The sequence below is a fragment of the Asterias amurensis genome, chromosome 3 (genome assembly GCF_032118995.1).
Source record: "Asterias amurensis chromosome 3, ASM3211899v1".
Classification (NCBI taxonomy): domain Eukaryota; kingdom Metazoa; phylum Echinodermata; class Asteroidea; order Forcipulatida; family Asteriidae; genus Asterias; species Asterias amurensis.
Genome location: NC_092650.1, coordinates 10,514,873 through 10,524,371, shown reverse-complemented (window position 1 = coordinate 10,524,371; position 9,499 = coordinate 10,514,873). Strand labels below are relative to the sequence as shown.

The 9,499-nt window shown below is 36.1% G+C and overlaps 1 long non-coding RNA gene across 2 annotated transcripts; it reads left to right on the top strand.

The window, feature by feature from the left end:
• The first annotated feature begins 5,785 nt into the window (after nucleotides 1–5,785).
• On the top strand, nucleotides 5,786–7,838 carry LOC139935117 (uncharacterized). 2 transcript variants are annotated; one of them, XR_011785763.1, is made up of 4 exons: nucleotides 5,786–5,864; nucleotides 5,974–6,078; nucleotides 6,615–6,763; nucleotides 7,096–7,838. It is a non-coding gene; the product is annotated as an uncharacterized lncRNA (long non-coding RNA). The 2 variants fall into 2 exon arrangements; XR_011785762.1 differs by having other exon boundaries at nucleotides 6,164–6,763.
• The last annotated feature ends 1,661 nt before the right edge of the window (nucleotides 7,839–9,499 follow it).

The following is a 9,499-nucleotide window of genomic DNA, read 5'->3' as shown; positions in this document are numbered from 1 at the left end:
GGCTGCTGGATGACTGAACGGGATGTTGACTGAACCATAACCGAGTTGCTGGAATCGACCAGTCGCTGTATTTTGAGGCCCCACTTACTACTTCCAAAGGTATATATTGTTTCTTTACATAAAGAAGTTTTTAACAATTCCAATCTTTATAAAGCTCCTTTTAATTCAGAAATTTCTTTTTTAAAGATTTCTTTTGTTGTGCTCTTCAGGTTGGCTGCTTGGTGTCTCACCAGGACGTTGACTGAATTATCTATCGGAGTTGCTGGAATCGACCTGTTGCTGTACCTGGACGCCTCACTCTCCACTTCTTGAGGTAGATATTTTTTCTTTTAGATAAAGAAGTTTTGGACAATATCAGTCTGTAAAAGCTCTATTCAATTCAGCATTTTCCTGTTTTAGTTGTATTTGATGTGTTATTCAGGTTGGCTGTTTAATGACTGACTGGAACGTTGACTGAACCGCCTAATGGGGTTACAGGGATCGACCTGACGCTTTATCTGGCTGCCTCGTTCTCTACTTCAACAAGTAGATTTTGTTTCTGTTAATTTTACATTCAATAAAAACATCACTAGTATTTTGACACAATCTCTAAAGGTATGCCATTTTATTCATTACTCTACTAGCCAAACTTTCACCTCCATCCGTCATGGTTCACAGGGTCATATGTAACAACCACCCACACCATCTATCGCACCGAATATAATCCCAAACTAATAAAAGGAAACCTGGTTTCTAAATGTATTTTTTTATTGTATGTATTTGTTTTTTATTTCATGCAATGATGAAATGTGACTGAACCATCCAACGGAGTTGCTGAAATTGACCTGTCGCTGTATCTGGATGCCTCACTTTCTACTTCAAAAGGTGGATATTTTTTCTTTAGACAAAGAAGTTTTTTATAAATCCAATCTGTTTAAAGCTCTATTTAATTCAGGACCTTCTTTGTTTAAATTTTTCTTTTGATATGTTATTCAGGTTGGTTACTTGATGACTGACCGGGGCGTTGACTGAACCATCTAATGGAGTTGCTGGAACCGACCTGTCGCCGTATTTTTCCGCCTCACTCATACTTCAAAAGGTAGATAATTTTTTCTTTAGATAAAGAAGTTTTTAACAACTCCAGTCTTTATAAAGCTCCGTTTAATTCAGAAACTTCTTTTTTAAAGATTTTTTTTGATGTGCTTTTCAGGTTGGCTGCTTGATGTCTCACCGGGACATTGACTGAACCATCGTTCGGAGTTGCCGGAATCGACCTGTTGTTGTGTCTGGACGCCTCACTCTCCACTTCATAAGGTAGATATCTTTTCTTTGAGATAAAGAAGTTTTGGACAATATCAATCTGTAAAAGCTCTATTTAATCCAGCATTTTCCTGTTTTAGTTGTATTTGATGTGTTATTCAGGTTGGCTGTTTAATGACTGACTGGAATGTTGACTGAACCGCCTAATGGGGTTACAGGGATCGACCTGAAGCTGTATCTGGCTGCCTGATTCTCTTTTTCAAGTAGTAGATTTTGTTTCTGTTATTTTTACAATGAAGAAAAACATCACTAATATTTTTACACAATCTTTAAAGGTATGCCATTTTATTCATTACTCTACTAGCCAAACTTTCACCTCCATCCGTCATGGTTCACAGGGTCATATGTAGCAACCACCCACACCATCTATCGCACCGAATATAATCCCAAACTAATAAGAAGAAACCTGGTTTCTAAATGCATTTTTTGATTGTATGTATTTGTTTTTTGTTTCATGCAATGATGAAATGTGACTGAACCATCCAACGGAGTTGCTGAAATTGACCTGTCGCTGTATCTGGATGCCTCACTCTCTACTTCAAAAGGTAGATAATTTTTCTTTAGACAAAGAAGTTTTTAACAAATCCAATCTGTTTAAAGCTCTTTAATTTAGATTCTTATTTGTTTTAGTTTTTCTTTTGATATGTTATTCAGGTTGGCTGCTGGATGACTGAACGGGATGTTGACTGAACCATAACCGAGTTGCTGGAATCGACCAGTCGCTGTATTTTGAGGCCCCACTTACTACTTCCAAAGGTATATATTGTTTCTTTACATAAAGAAGTTTTTAACAATTCCAATCTTTATAAAGCTCCTTTTAATTCAGAAATTTCTTTTTTAAAGATTTCTTTTGTTGTGCTCTTCAGGTTGGCTGCTTGGTGTCTCACCGGGACGTTGACTGAACCATCTATCGGAGTTGCTGGAATCGACCTGGTGCTGTACCTGGACGCCTCACTCTCCACTTCTTGAGGTAGATATTTTTTCTTTTAGATAAAGAAGTTTTGGACAATATCAGTCTGTAAAAGCTCTATTTAATTCAGCACCTGCCGCTGTATCTGGATGCCTTACTCTCTACTTCAAAAGGTGGATATTTTTTTCTTTAGACAAAGAAGTTTTTAACAAATCCAATCTGTTTTAAGCTCTATTTAATTGAGGACCTTCTTTGTTTTAATTTTTCTTTTGATATGTTATTCAGGTTGGCTGCTTGATGACTGACCGGGGCGTTGACTGAACCATCTAATGGAGTTGCTGGAATCGACCTGTTGCTGTAGCTGGACGCCTCACTCTCCACTTCATAAGGTAGATTTCTTTTCTTTGAGATAAAGAAGTTTTGGACAAGAACAATCTGTAAAAGCTCTATTTAATCCAGCATTTTCCTGTTTTAGTTGTATTTGATGTGTTATTCAGGTTGGCTGTTTAATGACTAACTGGAACGTTGACTGAACCGCCTAATGGGGTTACAGGGATCGACCTGACGCTGTATCTGGCTGCCTCATTCTCTTCTTTAACTAGTAGATTTTGTTTCTGTTATTTTTACATTCAAGAAAAACATCACTAGTATTTTGACACAATCTCTAAAGGTATGCCATTTTTTTCATTACTCTACTTGCCAAACTTGCACCTCCTTCGTCATGGTTCACAGGGTGATATGTAACAACCACCCACACCATCTATCGCACCGAATATAATCCCAAACTAATCAGAAGAAACCTGGTTTCTTAATGTATGTTTTGATTGTATGTATTTGTTTTTTATTTCATGCAATGATGAAATGTGACTGAACCATCCAACGGAGTTGCTGAAATTGACCTGTCGCTGTATCTGGATGCCTCACTTTCTACTTCAAAAGGTGGATATTTTTTCTTTAGACAAAGAAGTTTTTTATAAATCCAATCTGTTTAAAGCTCTATTTAATTCAGGACCTTCTTTGTTTTAATTTTTCTTTTGATATGTTATGCAGGTTGATTACTTGATGACTGACCGGGGCGTCGACTGAACCATCTAATGGAGTGGTTGGAACCGACCTGTCGCTGTATTTTTTCCCCTCACTCATACTTCAAAAGGTAGATATTTTTTTTTTAGATAAAGAAGTTTTTAACAATCCAATCTTTATAAAGCTCCGTTTAATTCAGAAACTTCTTTTTTAAAGATTTTTTTTGATGTGCCTTTTAGGTTGGCTGCTTGATGTCTCACAGGGACATTGACTGAACCATCGTTCGGAGTTGCTGGAATCGACCTGTTGTTGTGTCTGGACGCCTCACTCTCCACTTCTTGAGGTAGATATTTTTTCTTTTAGATAAAGAAGTTTTGGACAATATCAGTCTGTAAAAGCTCTATTCAATTCAGCATTTTCCTGTTTTAGTTGTATTTGATGTGTTATTCAGGTTGGCTGTTTAATGACTGACTGGAACGTTGACTGAACCGCCTAATGGGGTTACAGGGATCGACCTGACGCTTTATCTGGCTGCCTCGTTCTCTACTTCAACAAGTAGATTTTGTTTCTGTTAATTTTACATTCAATAAAAACATCACTAGTATTTTGACACAATCTCTAAAGGTATGCCATTTTATTCATTACTCTACTAGCCAAACTTTCACCTCCATCCGTCATGGTTCACAGGGTCATATGTAACAACCACCCACACCATCTATCGCACCGAATATAATCCCAAACTAATAAAAGGAAACCTGGTTTCTAAATGTATTTTTTTATTGTATGTATTTGTTTTTTATTTCATGCAATGATGAAATGTGACTGAACCATCCAACGGAGTTGCTGAAATTGACCTGTCGCTGTATCTGGATGCCTCACTTTCTACTTCAAAAGGTGGATATTTTTTCTTTAGACAAAGAAGTTTTTTATAAATCCAATCTGTTTAAAGCTCTATTTAATTCAGGACCTTCTTTGTTTAAATTTTTCTTTTGATATGTTATTCAGGTTGGTTACTTGATGACTGACCGGGGCGTTGACTGAACCATCTAATGGAGTTGCTGGAACCGACCTGTCGCCGTATTTTTCCGCCTCACTCATACTTCAAAAGGTAGATAATTTTTTCTTTAGATAAAGAAGTTTTTAACAACTCCAATCTTTATAAAGCTCCTTTTAATTCAGAAATTTCTTTTTTAAAGATTTCTTTTGTTGTGCTCTTCAGGTTGGCTGCTTGGTGTCTCACCGCAACATTGACTGAACCATCGTTCGGAGTTGCTGGAATCGACCTGTTGCTGTACCTGGACGCCTCACTCTCCACTTCTTGAGGTAGATATTTTTTCTTTTAGATAAATAAGTTTTGGACAATATCAATCTGTAAAAGTTCTATTTAATTCAGCGTTTTCCTGTTTTAGTTGTATTTGATGTGTTATTCAGGTTGGCTGTTTAATGACTGACTTGAATTGAACCGCCTAATGGGGTTACAGGGATCGACCTGCGCTTTATCTGGCTGCCTCGTTCTCTACTTCAACAAGTAGATTTTGTTTCTGTTAATTTTACATTCAATAAAAACATCACTAGTATTTTGACACAATCTCTAAAGGTATGCCCTTTTATTCATTACTCTACTAGCCAAACTTTCACCTCCATCCATCATGGTTCACAGGGTCATATTAACAACCACCCACACCATTTATCGCACCGAATATAATCCCAAACTAATAAGAAGAAACCTGGTTTCTAAATGAATTTTTTGATCGTATGTATTTGTTTTTTATTTCATGCAATGATGATATGTGACTGAACCATCCAACGGAGTTGCTGAAATTGACCTGTCGCTGTATCTGGATGCCTCACTTTCTACTTCAAAAGGTGGATATTTTTTCTTTAGACAAAGAAGTTTTTAACAAATCCAATCTGTTTTAAGCTCTATTTAATTGAGGACCTTCTTTGTTTTAATTTTTCTTTTGATATGTTATTCAGGTTGGCTGCTTGATGACTGACCGGGGCGTTGACTGAACCATCTAATGGAGTTGCTGGAATCGACCTGTTGCTGTAGCTGGACGCCTCACTCTCCACTTCATAAGGTAGATATCTTTTTTTTGAGATAAAGAAGTTTTGGACAACATTAATCTGTAAAAGCTCTATTTAATTCAGCATTTTCCTGTTTTAGTTTAATTTGATGTGTTATTCAGGTTGGCTGTTTAATGACTGACTGGAATGTTGACTTAACCGCCTAATGGGGTTACTGGGAACGACCTGACACTGTATCTGGCTGCCTCATTCTCTACTTCAACAAGTAGATTTTGTTTCTGTTATTTTTACATTCAAGAAAAACATCACTAGTATTTTTACACAATCTCTTAAGGTATGCCATTTTATTCATTACTCGACTAACCAAACTTGCACCTCCATCCTTCATGGTTCACAGGGTCATATGTAACAACCACCCACACCATCTATCGCACCGAATATAATCCCAAACTAATAAGAAGAAACCTGGTTTCTAAATGTATTTTTTGATTGTATGTATTTGTTTTTTATTTCATGCAATGATGAAATGTGACTGAACCATCCAACGGAGTTGCTGAAATTGACCTGTTGCTGTATCTGGATGCCTTACTCTTGACTTCAAAAGGTGGATATTTTTTCTTTAGACAAAGAAGTTTTTAACAAACCCAATCTGTTTAAAGCTCTATTTAATTCAGATCCTTTTCCTTATAGTTTTCTTTTCATGTGTTATTCAGGTTGGCTGCTTGATGACTGACCGGGACGTTGACTGAACTGTCTAACGGAGTTTCTGGAATCGACCTGTTGCTGTATCTTGACGCCTCACTTTCTACCTCAAAAAGGTAGATATTTTTCTTTTCGATAATTTAAAATACAATGATTTCAATCTGTAAAAGCTCTGATTAATTCAGAAACTTCTTGTTTTAGTTTTCTTTTGATGTGTTATTCAGGTTGGCTGTTTAATGACTGACCGGGACGTTGACTGAACCATCCAACGGAGTTGCTGCAATTAACCTGTTACTGTACCTGGATGCCTCACTCTCTACTTCAAAAGGAGTACAATTTTTTTCTGTAGACAAACAAGACTATGTTCGTATCTGGAAAAAGTTCTTCTTAATTCAGCATCGTCCTGTTTTGTAATCAGGGCCAAATTTCATCTGGCTGTTTAAGCAAAAAATATTGCTTAACAGTTTTCTGCTAACCAAAACAAAAGCAGGATACTAGTCATAAATTGTACATGTGACACGGTATTTTGGCATATTAATGTTGTGCTTAGTTCCCTGTGGAGCTTAAGCAGCGTTGTAACATGGACCCTGATGATCTATATTTGTTTTCATATGGTTCGTCCTGATGTGAGTACATTGTTATTTTCTTTCAGATGATTGTGACGACTGCTTTTCTGCCCTCCGTCAATATGGACCATGAAGATGTGACAACACAGTACAAAGAGAGATACATCATGGCTTGAGGAGATGGACATCAAAGTATTTCTCAGCTACATACCAGGGTCCCAAGTGGAGTTTGAAGGTAGGATCTCTTTTAGCTAAGCTTAAGCTGAAAGTTTAGAAATCCATTAAAGTGCAGAAAATATACATTTCTTACGTCTCATAATTAAAACATAGTCCCATATTACCTTGCACCAATACTGTATTGTTAAACTGCAGGCGCGTCACTGAGTGAGAGATATGCATGCTTTATAAAAAGCCATTTTTGTGGTTATTATTACACACTCATCTTTGACCTTTAAATTAAAACCTGAGTTAAATCTTGAGTTTAAAGGTCAAAGATGAGTGTATAATAGTGACCACAAAAAAAACCAGTTAAAACTTTTTTTTTTACGTTTGATCATATTATTACAGGATTAACGTGAAGAAAACTCTTTCTTCACCACCTCATCTAAGGCGTCATGTCAACAGATGGACACATTGTATAACAGAATGAACCCCAAGAACACAAAGAGGCAGATCAAGTTGGCCTTGGATGGACGGCACAACAGAATGTGGAAGCTTCACGTGGAAGCTTCACATGGAAGCGACAAGCACAAGAAAGATCAAGGTGGAATGGTGACGAAGAGACCTTCCTTCTACAGTATGGAGCGGTATAGGCTAGATAGATTGATATTTTCCCATTTAAAATAACACAAAATCTTTTTTTTTGTAAATTTCACTATTCGTTGGCCTGTTTTATTCATTCTTGGAAGTTGACATGAAACAGTTTTTGTCCTCATTGCTAAAATACTTAACTCTGGATGAAGTTTATTTCATTGCTATTGTAATTTTTATTATTCTTATTGCTTATATGGTATCTGTTCTGTGGAACCCTTACATGGTGGCCACCATGTTTTTATTATTATTATCTACTGTATGAAGACATGTAAAATATTGTGACACACATAGGGTTATGTAAAGTTTGTAATGTCAAAGTTCATGACCTTGTCTTTGTTTGAGTACTCATTAACAAGGTTTTATAATTACAAAGTTCTTGACATTGTCCATGGTATTCATTAAGGTCATTTGAGTTCTCATTAACTAGAGGTTTTATAATTACATAGATCATGACAGAGCCATGGTATTAAGGGTAATTGAGTTCTCATTAACAAGGTTTTAATTATATTGGTCATGACGTTGTCTTTAGTGTTTTTTTATAGTGTGTTGAGTACCCCTTAACGATGTATAAAGATCCCCTTTAACTGATTGTGGGGTGGGAGATGACAACCTTCACGTGGTCCACCCTGTTGTTAACTAATTGTCATCAGACAATACAGCTCTATAATACTTGTTTGTATAGCTCTATATGCACCAAACCAATGTTTTAATTATATTGGTCATGACATTGTCTTTAGTGTTTATTTAATGTGTGCTTAGTACCATTAAGGATCTTTTAAGATTCCTTTAACTGTTATTTGTGGGGTGGGAGATGACAACCTTCACGTGGTCCACCCTGTTGTTAACTAATTGTCATCAAACAATAGAGCTATAATTTATATACTTGTTTGTATAGCTCTATGCACCAAACCAATGTTTTAATTATATTGGTCATGACATTGTCTTTAGTGTTTATTTAATGTGTGTTTAGTACCATTAAGGATCTCGTAAGATTCCTTTAACTGTTATTTGTGGGGTGGGAGATGACAACCTTCACGTGGTCCACCCTGTTGTTAACTAATTGTCATCAAACGATAGAGCTATATATACTTGTTTGTATAGCTCTATGCACCAAACCAAAGTTTTAATTATATTGGTCATGACATTGTCTTTAGTGTTTATTTAATGTGTGTTTAGTACCATCAAGGATCTATTAAGATTCCTTTAACCGTTATTTGTGGGGTGGGAGATGACAACCTTCACGTGGTCCACCCTGTTGTTAACTAATTGTCATCAAACAATAGAGCTATATAAATACTTGTTTCTATAGCTCTTTGCACCAAACCAATGTTTTAATTATATTGGTCATGAAATTGTCTTTAGTGTTTATTTAATGTGTGTTTAGTACCATTAAGGATCTATTAAGATTCCTTTAACTGTTATTTGTGGGGTGGGAGATGACAACCTTCACGTGGTCCACCCTGTTGTTAACTAATTGTCATCAAACATTAGACCTATATATACTTGTTTGTATAGCTCTATGCACCAAACCAATGTTTTAATTACCAGGTCATGACATTGTCTTTAGTGTTTATTTATAGGGTGTTTAGTACCATTAAGGATCTGTTAAGATTCCTTTAACTGTTATTTGTGGGGTGGGAGATGACAACCTTCACGTGGTCCACCCTGTTGTTAACTAATTGTCATCAAACAATAGAGCTATATATACTTGTTTGTATAGCTCTATGCACCAAACCAATGTTTTAATTATATTGGTCATGAAATTGTCTTTAGTGTTAATTTAATGTGTGTTTAGTACCATTAAGGATCTATTAAGATTCCTTTAACCGTTTTTTGTGGGGTGGGAGATGACAACCTTCACGTGGTCCTCCCTGTTGTTAACTAATTGTCATCAAACAATATACCTATATATACTTGTTTGTATAGCTCTATGCACCAAACCAATGTTTTAATTACCAGGTCATGACATTGTCTTAAGTGTTTATTTATAGGGTGTTTAGTACCATTAAGGATCTATTAAGATTCCTTTAACTGTTATTTGTGGGGTGGGAGATGACAACCTTCACGTGGTCCACCCTGTTGTTAACTAATTGTCATCAAACAATAGAGCTATATAAATACTTGTTTCTATAGCTCTTTGCACCAAACCAATGTTTTA